This window comes from Populus alba, chromosome 2 (assembly GCF_005239225.2).
Source record: "Populus alba chromosome 2, ASM523922v2, whole genome shotgun sequence".
NCBI classification, from domain to species: domain Eukaryota; kingdom Viridiplantae; phylum Streptophyta; class Magnoliopsida; order Malpighiales; family Salicaceae; genus Populus; species Populus alba.
The window spans coordinates 17,857,949-17,876,790 of NC_133285.1; the positions used below are offsets into that span (position 1 = coordinate 17,857,949).

At 35.9% G+C, this 18,842-nt stretch overlaps 1 long non-coding RNA gene across 1 annotated transcript; it reads right to left on the bottom strand.

The window, feature by feature from the left end:
- Window positions 1-16,552: 16,552 nt before the first annotated feature.
- Window positions 16,553-18,513, bottom strand: LOC140955239 (uncharacterized). Its single transcript, XR_012169056.1, has 5 exons — window positions 18,026-18,513; window positions 17,599-17,906; window positions 17,248-17,520; window positions 17,061-17,180; window positions 16,553-16,977 (listed from the first exon to the last, which is right to left on the bottom strand). It is a non-coding gene; the product is annotated as an uncharacterized lncRNA (long non-coding RNA).
- Between the last annotated feature and the right edge of the window lie 329 nt (window positions 18,514-18,842).

Consider the following 18,842-nt stretch of genomic DNA (forward strand, 5'->3'; position numbering starts at 1 on the left):
TCCGTATTCTTTAGTATATGGAATGGAGGCGGTTATGCCTCTAGAAGTAGAAATCCCATCATTGCGGATCCTGAAGGATGTAGAATTGGATGAATCAGAATGGGCAAGGTTAAGATTTGAGTAGCTAAATTTGATCGATGAAAGAAGACTAGTAGTTATTTGCCATCACTAGTTATACCAGAGCAGGATAGCAAAGGCTTATAACAAGAAGGTCAAACCAAGGGTGTTTAAGGAGGGGGATTTGGTGTTAAAGAAGATCTCACTAGCATCAGGAAAAGATCAAAGTAAGTGGGTACCAAACTACGAAGGACCATATGTGGTGAAAAAAGCTTTTTTCCGGAGGGGCCTTAATTTTGACTAATATGGATGGAAAGGATCTGCCCAAACCTGTAAACTCAGATGTTGTAAAGAAGTACTATGCTTGATGTATTTACCTTTATCAATCAATAAAATTGAAGTTTGGCCAAGAGTTCTTTAGTGTGTTTCCCCTATAAAAAACTATGCATGATCTCATGTTTTCACAACGATTTTTGGGAAATCAAAGTTTTAATAAAAAGAAAATCAAATTGGTGTTTGCTTGAACAAATAAATTCTGAAAATTCAAGTGATATCCTAACACCCATAAAAATTGAAAGACAACCTGAACACTATGAGATAACCTTAAAGTTGAGTTTTGGCTGCATGAATAATGAGAAACTATTTTTGCATATTTACATGAGAGAAAGCAAAGCTTGACGATTCTGAATGCATGTGTTTGACATGAAAAAAGGCCATCTTTGATCATTCTTTCAGAAAGTCTAAAAATCCCCTGCAGTCCCTTTTTGAGCCTAATACATATTTCTTGAAAAATAACCTTGGCTAAGATCACACCCTGCATTGGGGGCAAGTGCAAAAAATAATGACTAAAAGTGCCCAAACAACCCTAGGGGACATAAAAAGTCCTCAAATGATAAAAGTGCCCAAACAACCCTGAAAGGCATAAAAATTCCTCAAATGATAAAAGTGCCCAAATAACACTGGGAGGCATGAAACAAAATCCTCATTAATCAAAAGTGCCCAAACAAAGTTGGGGGGCATATAAGAATTCCAAAAAGATTTGAGCTTGCCACAAAAATCGCTAATATAATGATGCTCAAAACCAAAAGAAGAAAAAGCTCAACATTGGGGGGGCACCATGGACCATTTTGCAAATCAATTCCAAAGTCCAGAAATTAAAAAAAGAGAGTTTGGGATATAAGCACTAGTGATCCTTAGTCTTGAAATCCCTTAAACACTTTTTGAGCCTATAAATATCCTTTTCTTCATAATCAAAAGCCTAAGCTTACGTTACATGCCCAACTAAGCCCTTTCTAATCAAAGGCAGGCAATCTGGATCGATGGGCAATGCTTTCCCATGCAAGTCATTATTCATGCAATCAAAATGAATGCTTTGAAAAATGATTCGTTGAAACCCTCGGATTGAATCTCAAAACCTTTTTAACCAACAAAACATCACTTCATATTTTCACCAAAAACAACACTTATGCAAACCTATCCATGAGAATCGCTTGAATTTTTCAGAACAAGTTTGTTTTGAACAAACATAAAAATGATTTTTCGGAATACTTTGAAATTCCAAAAAATTTTCATGAAGACAACTCCTTGTAAATAACCAAATCTTCTTTCACATAAACTTATCCCTAAAGAAAACCCCAAACAAATACTTGCGAACATGATCAAACTAAGGGGCAATTTAGCAAAACACATAAGGTTGGTTCCATGATTCCCGAAGATATGATGATCCTTCAGATAAAAGTTTGTGGAAAAAAAAATATGTTCATACCCTTCCCAGAGGTTAAGATCATAAGATGTAGCTCGAGTAAGCCAGAAATAAAAGGGCCATTAAAGCTTACTGCAGAGACTCGAATTTTCAAGATGGAAAATCAGCGAAGAAAGGGGACCTATATTTTATAGGTAAGTATACATGCATCTTGATCATCAATGCATTATTATCACCATTAGCATATTAGTGTCCCATTATCATAACGCATTACCTCTTTTCAAGTGGGTCCCTAATCCCTCAGCTTTTGGTATTGCGCTTTATAGCCTTATATCCCTTTCATATGTGCCTTTTAACCATAATCTCTCAGGTGGTGTGTTTCCTGACCTTACCTCCTTCCATTTGAGTGCGTCTTCAAACCCTCAACTATCTCAATTAATGCGCTTTATAGCCTTTTCTTCCTTCCCTTTCGAGTGTGCCTTAGAGCCCTCGACCACATTGGGTAGTGTGTTTTCTAGCCCTACCTTCTTTTGAGTGCGCCTTAGAGCCCTCAACCACCTTGGGTAGTGTGTTTTCTAACCCTACCTCCTTTGGAGTGCGCCTTAAAGCCCTCGACCACTTTGGGTAGTGTGTTTTCTAACCCTACCTCCTCTGAGTGTGCTTTCTAGCCCTCACTACAAATACTTCCATAAGGATTCATCATTCCTCAATATGATGAGTCCATCATCTCTCATTCTTCTTTTTCTTCTTTACAACGCTTACTATCTAAAGTCTCTTGCGAGACTATCTATCATAAGCATTTTAAAGAGGGGGGCAACAGTCATAACCCAATTCTGGGTTATTCCTCAAAAATCAATTTCTCTTTCAAAAAAAAAAAAATAAAATGAAGGTTGGCAATATGGAGAAAACAGATCAAGGAGGGCTACAAAAATAGAAAAAATCAAATTGTAATTTTTAGAGAAAATTCAAGGCCTAATTATACCCTATTATGCCCAAATATGGAGAAAAATACAAATTCAAGGTCAAATCAAATTATTATTGGACAAATTTGCATAAACATTAAGTCCAATGACATAATTAAATTTTCAACAGGCCAATTTGATTTAATCATAGGCCAAATTGAATTTTAATCATGTTTGAGAATTAATTTTGGCTCAATTAAAGGACTTAATTAAGTGTCAGGACTTAATTAATTATACTTTAAATGGGTCAAATTAATTTTATTTAGGCCAATTTGATTTAATCATGAGCCATATTAAATTTTAAGAATTAATTAGGGTCCAATTGAGGGATTTAATTAAGTGTAAGCACTTAATTATACTTTAAATGGGTCAAATTAATTTTATTTGAGGCTTAATTGGTGAAAAATTAAGTTTGGGAGCTTAATTTGGATTTAATTGAGAATATTGAAATTTTAAGAGACCAAATTTAATTTGTACCAAGTTAATTGATTTAAATTAGGGGCCAAATTGCAAGAAAATTGAAGTTTTGGGGTCAATTAGGGGCTAAATTGAAGAAATTCGGAGCCAAAGACCAATATGCAAAAGGCACCAAAATTGAGGAGCTTCATTGACAAAAATCTGGGGGTGAAATTGAAGAAATTGAAAGTTTAATGGTCAATTAAGGGTTAAATTGATAAAATCTGAGACCAAGGACTATGTCATAAAAGGCGCGTAACTTCGGGGTTCTAATTGAAGTTCATCAGGGGCTTAATTGCATTAAATCAAAAGCTTGGGGTCAATTAGGGGTTCAATTGAAATCATTTGAAAGATGGAGGAATAAATTGAAAATCAGTTAAAATTTTTAATTCAATCCAAAACGGCTCCGTTTCACGTAAAAAAAAAAAAAAAGAGGACCAGACGACGCGTCGTCTGGTCACTGTTCATTGTCTTCCCCGTTTTACCCGAAAGAAACAGCATGGGAGCCAACTTTGCAGGTGCATTTAATGCTTGATTTTTCCATTAAATCGAACAAAACTTTCACGAAACAAATCTTCTGCAGTTCCTCTACAATCCCATGTGAACGTTTCAGGATGAATGATAGCACGACGACGCCAGCGATGGCGTGAAGAGGTCAACTCAGGCAGCCTTTACCTACAGATTTGACAAATTAGGGAGGCTACTTTGAACAAACGATTGGGATCCTTCCCAACCAAGTCAAAGGCTTAAATTTTACCCCGGTGCATACGAGATTACCCTCTTCCACTGCCTATAAATAGAAGCTCTGTTGATGACCTGAGGGGGAAGAAAATTAAACGCAAAGTTGGCCAAAAACCAGCCTTCCCTGCCCAGTTTTCCTACAACTAGCCTCTTCTCTTCTTTCTCTCTTTGTCGTGGCCTTCAGCCACCACCACCATCATCACCCGTCTTCTCACCGTCATCTCCACCTCAAGCAGCCATCAAAACATCACACGCGGTGGTTGCACCACTTCTATCTCTCTCTTCTCTATGACAACTTTTCTCCTCTACCACCGCGACCCTAGGAGCAGCAGCAATAACAACCACCTTGCCCAGAAGCTTTTGACCTTCCCAAAGACCGCCAGGACAATAGCTCTCTCCTCAACCGCTCTAACAATTCCAACCGTGAACTTCCCTTCTCCTTTGCAGGCGTCTTCTTCTCCTTCTTCCAGTTGCGACCATAACCGGCCTCCAGCCTCACCACCTCCAGTCGCACTGTGCGCCACCAGTCAGGCCGTCAGCTCCTTCAGCGCCAGGTGAGTCTCCCTCCTCTCTTCTTCTTCTTCTTCTCTTCATTGCCATCGCTGCATATGAATAGTGCAATGTGAATTATAATTCACGTTGCACTGTTCCTGCAGCATAGTCACTGGGCTACCCAGTGACTAAGTTGCTTCGGGCTGGACCTGCCTTAGCCCAGCCTAGTTGGCTAGGTCGGGTCCAGTCCGTCCCTAAAATGCAGGAAAAAAAATATGTTGGGCCGGACATTTTGGGCCTATAATCAACACACTTGTTTCTAGGTTTGTGTTAGGCCCAGCCCACATGCTTTGATATATTTAATTACTTAATATATAATTAAAAATAAAAATAAAATAAAATAAATGAAAATTTTCCAAAAAATTTCAAAAATCCTTTCAAAAAATTTGTAATTTTCTCAAATATTTTTCTATCAATATTGGATTGTATACTTACACTATAAGATACAAATCTGGTATTAAAATACCAGGTTTTCTTCGAAATATTAAAAAAAAAAAAATTATTTTGTTGCATACGGCCAAATTCTAAAATTTTTCCAAGCATATGTTTCATAAAAAAAAATGGATATTATAACTAGTTTATGATTATCCATTAGGATTTGGCCAACATGTCAAAAATCTTTTTCCAATCTTTTTTTTAGGATCCAAATGTAGACTTCAATATTTACAGGGTGTAAAATTACACAGTAAAGTACACCCTCGGGTATTAAAGATACAAAGTATAAAAATGTAGACTTTAGAATGGTTAGGATTTAATCGAATAAGGTAGAGACTATCTCATAAGAGAGATCTGCCTTGAACCTTAGAAAAGACCAACTCGACTTAGAAAAAACAATCAAACAATAATGAAGCTTACCTTAGGTAGGGTGCACTAGGGGTGATGTGTCTTCCCCTTGCACAACTAGTCCCTTACCCAGACTCCCGCAGACCATAGGTTCCTAGTAACCATAATACTAGGTGGCGACTCCTAAAAATTAATCATAATTTTATGATTAAATCCAAAAACCTTTCCCAACATACAAAACCTCACACAGGAGGCACAACAAAGCGTTGCCAGTGTCACTAGACGACGTCATGTCGGAGCGCCCCCGCGACACCTGGCATGGCCCAACCAAACCTGCCAATAGCCTAAAAATAAATAGGGGAAGAAGAAGAAAGGGAGAAGAAGAAGAAAGAGAGAAAGTAGGAGAAGAGGGGGGGAAGGAAAGGAAAAGAGAAGTGATAGAAGCTAGCCCAACCAAGACTAAGTTGGGAAAATGAGAGAAGAAAGGAGGAAAGAAGACTAGCCTAACTTAACCCTAACTTAACCTCTGTTTTTTTTCCTTAACCTAGCCTAACGCTTTTAAGCCCAACCAAACTTTCTCATCTCCAACCAAACCCACTCCAATCTTGACTCAACTTAGCCCTTATCTTCCTAGGCCAAACCACTCTTGCTTCTAGCCTGTAATGACCATCATCTCTTGTCAATAACTACTTTACACACCATAATGCAATTTTGCCTATAATGATCACCCTCTATGTGCTCAGCCTGATTCTTACACCCCACTCTTATGATTGTAACAGTCTTTTACTACTAACAACCTCTCTCAAACTATCTCAGACCAACATTTCACCAATAATTATCCCTATCTGCACTTGATTTCCTAGCCATCCTTTCCAACAATCCCTTACTCTTAAGCACCAACTTATCACCTAATGACAAGTGTGACACAACAACTAATGACTAAACCTTTCAAGATCTCAAACAATAACATCATTTTTTTTTCTCTCCACCAAGTAAGCTTATATGACTTCCAGTATCTATAAATATCACAAGTGATGAGGTAAGAAGACAAGCTTAAATAGGGCTCACAAAAGCTCACACCATACATTACTCTCTTTGCTCCACACAAACTCTCTTCACACACACACATTTTATTCATTCTACCTTTACTAACTTAAGCATCGAAGGTCCCATACAGTGTTGTCACAAGGCATCTAGATGCTTACTTAAGCACCAAAGGTGAGGTGAGGCCAAGACGCCTTTCTTAGCCTAAGGTGATGGAGTTTAAAGAGGTGTCGCCTAGGCGAGTACCTTGTGCATGGGCGACATGAGATAAAGGCGTTTCCTGATGAAAGTCTCTTTAAATTCTATTTTTTTTTTTTAAGAAAGGACTTATGTTTTGTCTTAATTGCCTCCTTTTCTAGTCTTATACAAGAAAAAAAATATAAGGGTAATTTTGTAGAAAATATAGATTAGGGAGAGGGAGAGGGAGAGGGAGAGGGAGAGAAACTAACATGAAAGTTAAAGAAAAGAAACAAACATGAAACTTGAAAATTGAAATAAGAAAAAAATAAACAAAAAACATGAAACACAATTAAAGAGGTATTCCTTCCTTTTTTTTTTCTTTTGTAATCTCCTCTTTTTGTTTCTTAATTTCTTTCTTCTTCACTTTTTCTCTCTCCATATATTCATTCTCTCTCTCTTTTGTTATTCTACCAAAATTTGTACTCAGTTATATCATATGGCTAAAGCTTTATATACATTACATATTGTTTGTTTATGCGTGCGCATAGTCAATATGACCATTTTTTCAAGATTTATTGTTACAACTTACATCATGTTGACTATACTTGGAGGCTTGCCACCACACCCCTTTTTATGAACTTTTCATTATTCCAAGCTATAATGTGATTTGTAGTAAAGCATCACTGCTTGTATATCTGACCATGTCTCTATGATTATTTATCTAGTAGTGGGGTATTATGATGATTTATTTATAATCCTTTTTTTTTCATTTTTATGATAATTATGTTCATATTCAGTATTAATATCATAATATAATATTATATCACATGTAATTTTTAAAATTATACAAGTTGAGTGTCTTGGTTCAGTTGGGCGAGCACCAAGACGTGCGTTTAACGCCTCAATATTTTCCAGGCTTGGCACTTTTTAACACCTTTCCTCTCTAACAACACTAGTCCCATATACTAACAAGAGACTTATTTTACAGGAAAGCTTGTGAGCAATGATTCAGTCACTTTTTAGCCTAAGATCATAATTGTAGAAAGCCTAATCGTGTTTTAAGGTCTTTATGACTTCATCACTCAGTGTGTTTCAAATTGTATATAAAATCATGGATGTTATTTTCCAATAGGTTCAATTTAATGATGATGTTTATGCTTTTTTATCCTCCATAACGACACTCCATATCAAGGAAAAAAAACCAAATAAATGAACTTACTAAGTCTTCCTCATACACCAGACACAATAACTCATCCATGAAGTTTCTAAAAAAACAGTGGATATTTATGCTCAAATCCTTACAAAAAATGCATAAGCCTTGCGTATACACCTACCCTCTATATAATTGATACTCAACATTAAATGTTCGTATGCCTTTCTATTATAATTGGGTCTTTAAAACGACATCACACATGTTTATGTCAAGTGGAGAGGCCACATAACAAGGTATTTTTCTCTTAATAGTGCACCATTAACCATTGGGATCTATAAACCTAAATGATTGCTATTAAATCAAGTGTCTTAAATTGATTATTTAAAAATAATCCTAGATTATTTTTAAAGAACAGATTTATGGCATCTTGTTCTTTTAAGAAAAATGTCTTGTTTAAGGAGTCGCCACCTAGTATTATAGTCACTAGGAACCCTAACTGGTCAGCAGAGATTCTATGGTACGGGACTGGTTATGTAAAAGAAAAGATATTATCACCCCTTAAACGTTCTGCCTGAGGCAGACTGCATTGCTGGTTTTGTTTTAAATTGCTAAATATTTATTAGTTTATGCTACGATGATTTGTTTATAATATTCCTGACTCTGGCGCCAGTGAATATCCAAGCTCGAATAATTCCAACTCTGGCATTGGTAAAAATTCGTAGCTACGAAAAAAAATTAGATCAATATTTTTTTATTCCCTACTCTAACGCTAGTGAATAAATAAATAAAAATAAATTTATTTTTACACATGCACATATTTTTTTTTATTTTTCTAGCTAAACAAAATAAAAATACAACGAATAAAAATAATATAAATTTAAACCAGTATTTTTATTCTAGACTCTGGTGTTAGTGAATAAACCAATAAATTTACATTATTTTTGTTCATGCATACACATTTTTTACTTTTTTTCATTTTTTTTATTTTACTGTTTTTTTATTTTTTTTGGGTTGGGTCCAGCTCAGCCCACATAGGCTGGGCTAGACCCAGCCGGCCCAGCCTGGTCACTGGCCCAAGCCAGTGACCAGGCAGCTTTTATCCGCTAGCATGCGTGAATTGTTCACGCACGCTGGCAACAGTTAGCATGTAATTATATTTCTAATGTACAGTGTTGGAGAATTATTCTGCAAAACTGGAGACACTTACCTGGGAGCAAGATGGAGGCGATGGCGTGCTGTTCCTCTCTTCATTTTTTAAGCTTCTTCCTCTGGTTTTGGAAGCCGGCGTTGGAGAAGAAGAAGCTGATTGTGATGCTGGGGCTTTCATCTGTGGGTTTCTTGTTTCCCTGTCCTCCTCTCTGCATCCCTTTCCTTGTTTTGTTGTGTTGTCCCCTGTCTTTCACGGTCTCTCTCTCTCTCTATATGCCATTGGTTCCATGATTCCCCTGTTGTGGCCAAAGAATGGCCTTTCTTCTCATGTTCGTGCCTCGCGATCGTAAGGCACGAACACCTTTGTTTTATTGAGAAGAAACAGGGGCAGAAAGTTTGTTCTCCTCTGTCTTGTTCGTTTCCTCTCTCGTTCTTGGCCTTTTCTTCTCCTTCTGTGTTTTTTATTTTCTGCCATTCGTGGCTCCTTCTTTGTCTCCCTTGTTCTTTGTGGTTCTGTGATCCCCTGTCTCCTCCTCTCTGCCTCCATTCTCAAAGAAAGAAAGAAACGTTGTGGTTCCTGTTCCTGGTAGTTGCAGAAGACAATGAAAGTGTAGAAGGGCCATCCCACCAATACTGCCCTTTGGTTTTGTCCCTCCCCGGTTTTCCTTTGGTTTTAGTCTCTCTCCCTGCCGTGCATGGCTTTCTTTCTTTCTCTCCCTTCTGCTCCCTTTCCTCTCTGGCTTTATAGACACAGAATGCCACCTTTACCAGGTAATAAATTGGTTGTTATTGCAGGAGTAATGGCAATGCATCCGTTTTTGTTCGAGCGAGTGAAGGAGAGGATGAACAGTGTTGATGGACATGGCTAATTGCATTTTGAACCTTGACATTTTGAATTTTAGCAGTCCAGTCCTTGGGTAAATTGTAATTGAACCCCTGCATCTCAGCGCAATTTACACATTGGTCCTTGGGTTTTAATTTCTTGCAAATTGTACCCCAATCAACCCCAAACTTTGGTATGTCTTCAATTAAGTCCTTGATTTCATTAATTAAATTAATTCCAAGCTCAATTAAGTTCAAAAACTTATCAATTCTCCAATTAAGCCCTTGCTTTGATTAATTAAATTAATTTCAAGCTCAATTACGTCACAAAACTTATCAATTCTTCACTTAAACCCTTGATTTGATTAATTAAATTCATTCCAAAGTTTAATTAAACCTCAAAACTTCCAATCATGGTGCCCTTAACCTAAATTTTAATTCATTCTTATTTTATTTTATTTTTACTTGTTTTTCATCATTTTTTCAGTAATTAAAATAAAAGGGTCAAAAATTGGGTTATGATAAGGTTCAATTGAATGATGATGTTTATGCTTTTTTATCCTCCATAACGACACTCCATATCAAGGAAAAAAACCCAAATAAATGAACTTACTAAGTCTTCCTCATACACCAGACACAATAACTCATCCATGAAGTTTCTAAAAAAACAATGGATATTTATGCTCAAATCCTTACCAAAAATGCATAAGCCTTGCGTATACACCTACCCTCTATATAATTGATACTCAACATTAAATGTTCTTATGCCTTTCTATTATAATTGGGTCTTTAAAACGATATCACACATGTTTATGTCAAGTGGAGAGGCCACATAACAAATTATTTTTCTCTTACTAGTGCACCACTAACCATTGGGATCTATAAACCTAAATGATTGCTATTAAATCAAGTGTCACAATGTTTTCTCTTTTGTACCTTTATCTCTATGCAAATTAACATAGTTTACACACACACGTTCATGAATCACCAGCTAAGCAAGAGCACAAATACACACACACACTTTCTAGCATTCTTATCTTTTTCCTCACTTTTTATAAACACAAAAACAATACAAGAGCATATGCCTTAACGTTTGCTCCTTAGGATTAAGTGTCCCTTAGTAAGGGTACCATTACCCTGGGTTATTAAAAGGGTGGAGGAGTACACTCTTACTTCTAGGTGGAGTGATAATTGGAGTTGAAGCAATTAAAAAAGGAGAAGTATTGTCTCTGGTGGGCTTTTGTTACTAAAAATATTGAGAAAGGGTTACATCATTTGAGTTATTATTCTTGATAAAACACCTTTAAAGTCCATATTACTGTTTTTTCTTTTCTTTTCTTCTCCTTTATATGGTCTTTTAATTTAAAATTTCTCCTAAGAAAACAAACAATTATCTCATATGCTAACCACTAGCTTTTAAAATAATAAAGAAACTCTTAACTACAATAAGGGGGGGAGTAACTCAATTACAAGATTTTGCCTTTGACTTGGATATAACACCTATAAAAAAGAGAAAATGTTAAGTTATAAATTTGAATACATGACAAACATAAAACTTTTAATTATATACCTCTTAAACTCTCTTCAAATGAACATCCTTGGGCTAAACAATTAATGTTATACTTAGTAGTGACTCTTGTTTTTGGTTGCACAATAGCCTTTTCACCAATAATATAAAATCGTGAGCACCCTTATATGTCTTAAGACTTAGACGTAGGGATAAATCCTTTATATAACACCACCAATCACTTTTCTCTTCATTCATTTATGTGGTTGGCCTTTCTTTAGAATATTCATTCGATGAAACTCTTTATATTAGATGAAAAATCATATCACCAAGTCACCCATTAAGCTCCACTTACATATTTGGATAACTAATAATAATATCTAAATTCTATAGATATTGTTCTTCTTGTTGCCTCATGTAGTTTTAAAGGCATCTAGGATAACCTATCCATTTGGGTTTGTCTGGCTAGTATAAAGATGGTATGAAAGAACAGGCTTTATGTAAACCCTAATAGAGGAAAAATGTATTTGTACTTAAACATATAGAGAAGAGCCACAATCTCCCCCTATATATGCCTTATGAGGCTAACTAATCATCATTTCTAGCTTATATGGCATCTAAGCTATATATCTCTTTTGCAGGTGGGTTTATATATCAACTAGGTAAGTTATGAACATGGTGAAAAAATGAATCGAGATAAGTTAAGTAAACCTTATTTTAGTCCATTATATCTTAATTTTTTGTGTGTTTTACTCTATTTTAATGCTCGTAACATAAATTTATCTTATTAAGAATGAATGAGTTTTAGTTTTGAGGGAGTTATCCGCCAACTAATCTTGAGGCTACATAATTACCCTTAAGAGTCTTCTAGTCACTATAAAGGGTTTTATAACCTTCATTCGGGCTCTTTAGCCTAAACTCTAGTTTCAGGGTCTTTTCAAACTTTCCTACTTCAAAAAGCCCTAGATACATTAGTCATCAGATCTATCATGCTTACATTTGTTTTGTAAATAATGGAAAATATTGACCTTACTAAAGTCACTTCCATTAGATTCTAGCTAAATGTAAGTGAACCACCATGACAATGAATTGAAACTCTTAAGAAAAATGTCATGAAAATGTAGAACTCCTTCAAGATGGTTTCATAATGGTTTGGAATCGAAGAAATTGATGTTGGTAAAAAAATTTCAATATAAAAAGGGAGAAACCAAATGTTAGTAATTAAAAATGAAAGATAATGGTGTGTTTGTGGCCTTATACAAGGTTTGACAGTGCAATTGATGTTGACCAATAATTTTTAGCCACGTTCCCCAATATATGGACACATAGTAGCATCATAACTAACATGATTTTCAAAAGGCCTTTTGGTGTTAGGTTTATTAGCATTAACATGCAACAACCATTAATAGACGACACCATTTATTGACAAAAAACATGCTGCAACTAAAAAGTCATAAGTTTGATAGCCATCATTATTGAAGATGAGCTGGAATTAGTGGCACCATTCTTGCCTATAAATAGGCACTAAGAGAGCAGCATAATATGTGCAACAAAGTAAGAGCTAAAAATGTGAGGAAATATATGAGAGAGTGAGTTGTCAAGGGCAGCAAGTAGTGGCTGCTATTATAGCACTGCTAAGAGAGCAGAAGTGCAGAACAAGAGAAGAGAGAAAGAGAGAAGGGTTGCCAAGGACAACAGCTGTAAGTGCAATAATAAGTGATGGGAGTTGAGTGAGTGGGTGTGATCCTCCCTATCCTCCATGTATCTGTGTGTTGTAACCTTTCTCTATGTCTAATAATATGGACTATTCCCATGAATATAGGTGATTTGCCAAACCATGTTACATATTATGCTAGCATACTCAGCTTTCAAAGAGCATTGATCATGAACACCATCGATCAAAAACCCAACTTGTTTTTGAGCTTTGATTTATAGTGGTGCTTGATCTTTGCTAAAAAATGAAAATGGTCAAAATGGTGTTTTGAACATACCACCATGTAGAGAAGATTGAGAAGAGCCTGCTGGTGAATACAACATAAAATTCAAACGTGAAACATGGCTGCATTTGCCGAAAATGAGGCTGCACACACGCAATGACACGCCCCACGAGTCTTTTTCACCCAAATGGGCTAACCTAACCCGAATAACAGATGACTCGACCCACATGACTATCCCGGATGAGGAGGACATCATCATGATACATTCATGATGTCAGCATGCACAATTGGCATGCCATGTCATCGATTAGTCAATTGACACATCATTAATATAGGCCCCACCAGCCGTGTAATCAAGCCACGAGCTAAGTCAAGCCGAGCTGCAAGCCAAAGATTAGGATCTAGTGTAGCTGATCCTACGTGCAACCGGATTTGAGAATGAATATGGGTTGTTCATAAGGCTAGAATTGCTTTGATCAAATCTTAGTCTTCTGAAATGCAATTCGGATGATTTCATACTTGTTTCCATCTAATTTGATCATTCTGAATGCAATAGTATGGTCCAATTATTTAGATTTGAATCGAAAGTGGTGGTGGTGAATTAATAAGAAAGATTACCTGATGAAGAGGCATCTGAAGGTCATCATGGTGGTCAATAGAGATGAAAAAAAAAGAAGTCACACACGTTTTCCCATTTATGTGTGTTGAATTTCTAAGGGGATAATTTTAATTGCCATGAGGGAAGGCAAAATTAGGATACTTTAAACACCTGATCATATGGAGTGTGGAAGATTAAGGGTGTAAAGTAAATATAGATGAAGACTAATCTTGACGAATCTGAAGCATTGGTAGTCTCGTCAGATGTTGAGAAATCAGGTAGATAACCAAGATATTTCAGATCACTTGTAAAAAAAAACAACAACAGAGCTAACATATAGTTATATGTACGGAAAGACAGTATGATAGATAGATATGGCCTAAAAAGTTATGTCTAGGAGATTGAGTTTTAAATAGGACCAATGTGACCCCCTTCAATCTTTTCTGGGAACTTACTTAGTTGAAGAATTATCCATACTATACTATTTTCATATATGTAACAGCTTGTAATGAAACAGTTGAAGACTAGTAAGATGACGACACAAAGGAACAATTAGGTTCCTTATATTCAAGGATTTGATGGAGTAGTGATTTCTCTAAAGCTAGATTCGGTAATTATGATTTCTTGATGGTAAAATTGATGAAGACCTTAATGATGAAAGAAAAATACAGGAGAGGATAAAGAATGACACTTTATTTTAACTCAGAAAGGTGTTGTGACAAAGGCAGCAAGTAAGTGCCAAAAATATAAGGAGATATAAGATAAAATGGGCTGCCAAGGGCAGTAAGTAGTGGCTGCCATTACAACACTACTAAGAGAGCAGAAGTGCAGAACAAGAGAATAGAGAGAAAAAAGAAGGGCTGCCAAGGTAGCAGCCATGCTGCCTTGTGCAGTAGCTCCAAATACAACAATGAGTTATGTGAGTGGATGTGATCCTCCTCCTTCATGTATGTGTGTGTTGTAACCTCTCTCTCTCTCTTGCTCTCTCTTATAATATGAATTGCTCCTATAGATGTATGGATGTATGTGATTTGTCAAGCCACGTTAAATATTGTGTCAATGTATTCAGCCTCCAAAGAGCATTGATCTTGAACATCACCGGTCAAAAACCCAATATTTAGTTCCTTTCCATGTGACCACAAGCTAGCCTTTTAGGTTCCCATACATTTAATCAAATACACCCATAAATGCACATGAGCAACAAAATAACAAGGTAAACTGAATAAGAAAGCATCGTATCCAGGGCACAAAGGTTGGACCACTTATAAGCTAAATGCAAAGAACAATGAACAAAGTGTTTATGTTGTTCCATGAAAATGACTTTTGGAACAAGTAATATGTATAATATTTACACCCAAAACCTAGGCCAAGGCATAGTCTAGGCCCAAGACACAAAGCATGAGGTATATCCTAAGCTTAAAATCTAATGGGCTAAGGTGTGCACCCCAAGTCATCAGGTTCGCACAACAAGTATCCCTTTTTGGGCCCAAGCACACTAAATGACCTAATACATCATTTGATCCAAGCAGGATAATGTGACTCCTAAAAAACCTAATTAGGGTGACACGACTTCTAATAAACCCATTCGCTCCAACTGGCCCATATATTATTAAACTTCATAATGGGTTTGGGTTCTCCACTAAATCAATAAGGCCTCATATCTGAGTACACAAGCTTAAAAAATGCCCAAAGAAGGAAAGAAGATGCTTAATTTCAAAGTATTCACCTATCCTTCATATAGTTAGTACTTACCATTAAATGCTCATATCTTTTTGTCAAAACTAGGCTCATAAAATGGTGTTATACATATTCATCCGTGATGGATAACCCATATGACAATATCATTTCTTTTCAATAGTATATTACCAAATAATTACTATCAAATCTAGTGTCACAATCTTTTCTCCTTAATACTTTTATATTCATACAAGTTGGTGTGGTTAATACACATATATTCACGAATCATGAGATAAATAAGAACACAGTTTCCTTTACTTTCTAACATTTTTATGTTCTTCATCACTTTCAACAAATACACAATATAACCTATAATATTGTATTTCTCATATAATCTTTGCTCACTTAAGTATTAGAAAGTCCTGTAAACTCAATATTAAACTTGTTCTACTAATGCTCATGAATCGTTATGTATCACCGAATACAAAAGTCCTCTAAACTTAATATTGAACACCACAAGAATTCACAGTTTTACCGAAGGAATTATTCCGTCGGTGTGTGACTGTAAAACCTTCGGTAAATTATTTACCGACTAACGTACCGACAGAATACGTCCGTCGGCATACATTTCGTCGGTGATTCCCCATTCCGTCGCTATATCGGTCGGCAAAACAAAAAAACAATTTACTGACGACTTTACAGACAGAATTTGCACGCCAAAAAAAAATCAATTCCCGCTTCAATAATACCGACGGATTTTTATTCTGTCGGTGATATCACAATTCACCGATGGTTAATTTCTGTCGGTGAATTGTTAAAATACCGACAGAATATACCGTCTGTAAATTCATCGGTAAATTATAATAACGACGGAATCAATCCGTCGGTAAATCTGTTGGTGAGTCATGATAACACCGACCGAATTAATCCGTCTGGAAATTTGTCGGTGAAGGTCGCGACTACTGTCTAATGCCGACGGATATATTCCGTCAGTAAATCCCTTTGTAATTTTTTTATTTTTATTTTTTTTATAATTATTTAGAATACATAATATAAAATGATATAAATTAATGGTAATAAAAACCAATTATGCAAATAAAAATTATATTAAGCATCAAAAACAAAAAAATGATAAAACATAATATTCATTACAAAATGAAATTGTTCAAAAAAACATTAAATGAAATTTTAAATGTAAATAATATTTATCAAAAATTAATATAAACGAGGTTGAGGAGGATCAGGAGGAGGAGGAGGCTGACTGTTATGCGGCCAACTTGGATTGGGTGCACATGTTCCACCTTGTGACATGTTTATGACCATTTGACGAAGCTCTTCATAGGCCGCTCTTTGTTGTGCAGATTCTGTTGTGTATTGTTCCTTGAGTTGTGTGTACGCCTCTGATATCTGGTCGCACCTTTGCTGCAAGGCCACAAACTCCTTAGATTGGGAGCTCGATACTGATTGGGAGCTCCCGACGGTTGAAGCAGTACGGGTCGTCCGCAAGGTGTCGGCCCTAGTGTTGAAGAGGCCGTAAACCCGATTCTTATCGGGTCCACCTGACGATCCAGCCTCCATCTACAAATCTGGATCGAATTCCGGATGGGTCGAAGGGTTGTCCCCGTATGTGGTCCCTCAACCGATTATTATAGGTCTCCTGAAAATGAAAAAAGTAATCATCATATTCAATTCAATAAACATAATAATAGCTTACAAAATAAAATGGATGAATAAACATACCACAAAATGTTGAGCGCGGCTGTCAACGAACTGTTGCACCCCTTTTTGGCGGTCTTGACTCCGCACGTGCGTCTCCACAAACAGCTCCATAGGGCTTGGCTCACGTCCAAGAGACATAGCCTATAATGAAAAAAATTTATTAACAAAAAATTAATTGAAGGATATATTTCATTTAAATTAATCTTACCATCCGTTTCGCATGAGCAGCAAACGGAACGGAGCCGCCGGTGTGAATTGTCACCGAGCCATGAATTGGCCGATTCCGGTTGCCAGCACCGGACTGTGAGCGTCGTGTGAACCGCTCAGACGTCACGTGCTCAAGATATTGCGGCCATATATCATCCGAGATGTATATCGGTTTGAAATCCCTCCAAACCGCAACATCATTCCAGCCTTGGAACCCCTTATCCCTCGCAGGTTTTTTTGCCTTTTTTGGGCTTCGTACCAAAAATCACGCAACCTACTTAACGCAATCAAAAATTACATTTCGAAACATAAATTTTTTTGTAAAAAAAAGTTGTATTGTTTTCGATGTTACCTAGTTGCCGCGTGATTTTCCCACACCCTCCTCACAACATTGTTATGTTCCTCATCCCAGCAGAATCGATGTTGTGTATAAAAAATAATTTTTAAAAATGTTAATAATTTATTTACAATTATATTAAGAATTTATTAGAAATAAGCTGAAAATTATATATTAACACGAACCTCAAATCTGTAAAACCATGCATTGATTTGAGGCATCCATTCAGGATGCCTGGATATCTGACTCTATTGAAACAATGGAATCTCCATCGACGCTTTAAACGCCGATGATATTACTCGGGCGGCCTCAATGTTTGTGAACTTGAAAAGAATTGAAATTAATTAAATAGTGACTTCATAAATTTGTTTTAAATTTGTTTGTGAACCTCAAATTTGTTTTTTTTTTTAAAAAAAAAAAATTAAAACCTTAACAAACTTACATTGAAAGGTCGTCCTTCCATTGTGCCTCGTACTTGCAGTTGCATCGATTCTGCTGCGAAGGCATGACGCTTCTGCGACGTGAAGCATCGCTGGAAGAGGCAGCATCAGCTGACGGAGCAAGTGGTGTAGGTGCCTCTTCTTGAGAGGCACCTAAGAAAATGTCTTCGTCGCTGCTAGACGAAGTAGATGCGACCGTACGTGAAGCTCTGGTTTTTATTTTGTACATCTAACCAACTTTATATAAATAATTATATAATTCAATTGAAATGTTAAAAAAAATTCGGCAGCACCTCCCCTATACTTGGTTACTACCCAAATCTACAAACCTGCAAATATTAACAATATCCACAACCAATTGACCCAATCTATACTAATTATTCCAACATATTGAATTACTAATCCTAAAGTAAATTCTACATTAACAATTACAATTCAACAAATTATTCAATAATTATGTCAATACAACAATAAATTATTCTAAGGTAAATTCAACATTTACAATATTAATTCAACAAATTAATCAACAATTATATATGGCAATACAACAATAAATTATATTCAATAAATTAAAAAAAATATATAGAATAACAATTAAAATCAATGGAAATAATTAAATAAAAATCATGCAATAATAGAGTAAAATTACTAATTATTCTAACATAGTCAATTATTAATTCTAAGTTAGATTCAAATTTAACAACAAACATCCAACAAATTAACTAATACCAATTATAACAACACAACAATAAAAAATATTCAAAAAATTCAAAAAAAAAACCTACATCAAGAAAAGGAACGAAATATACATACCTTAAT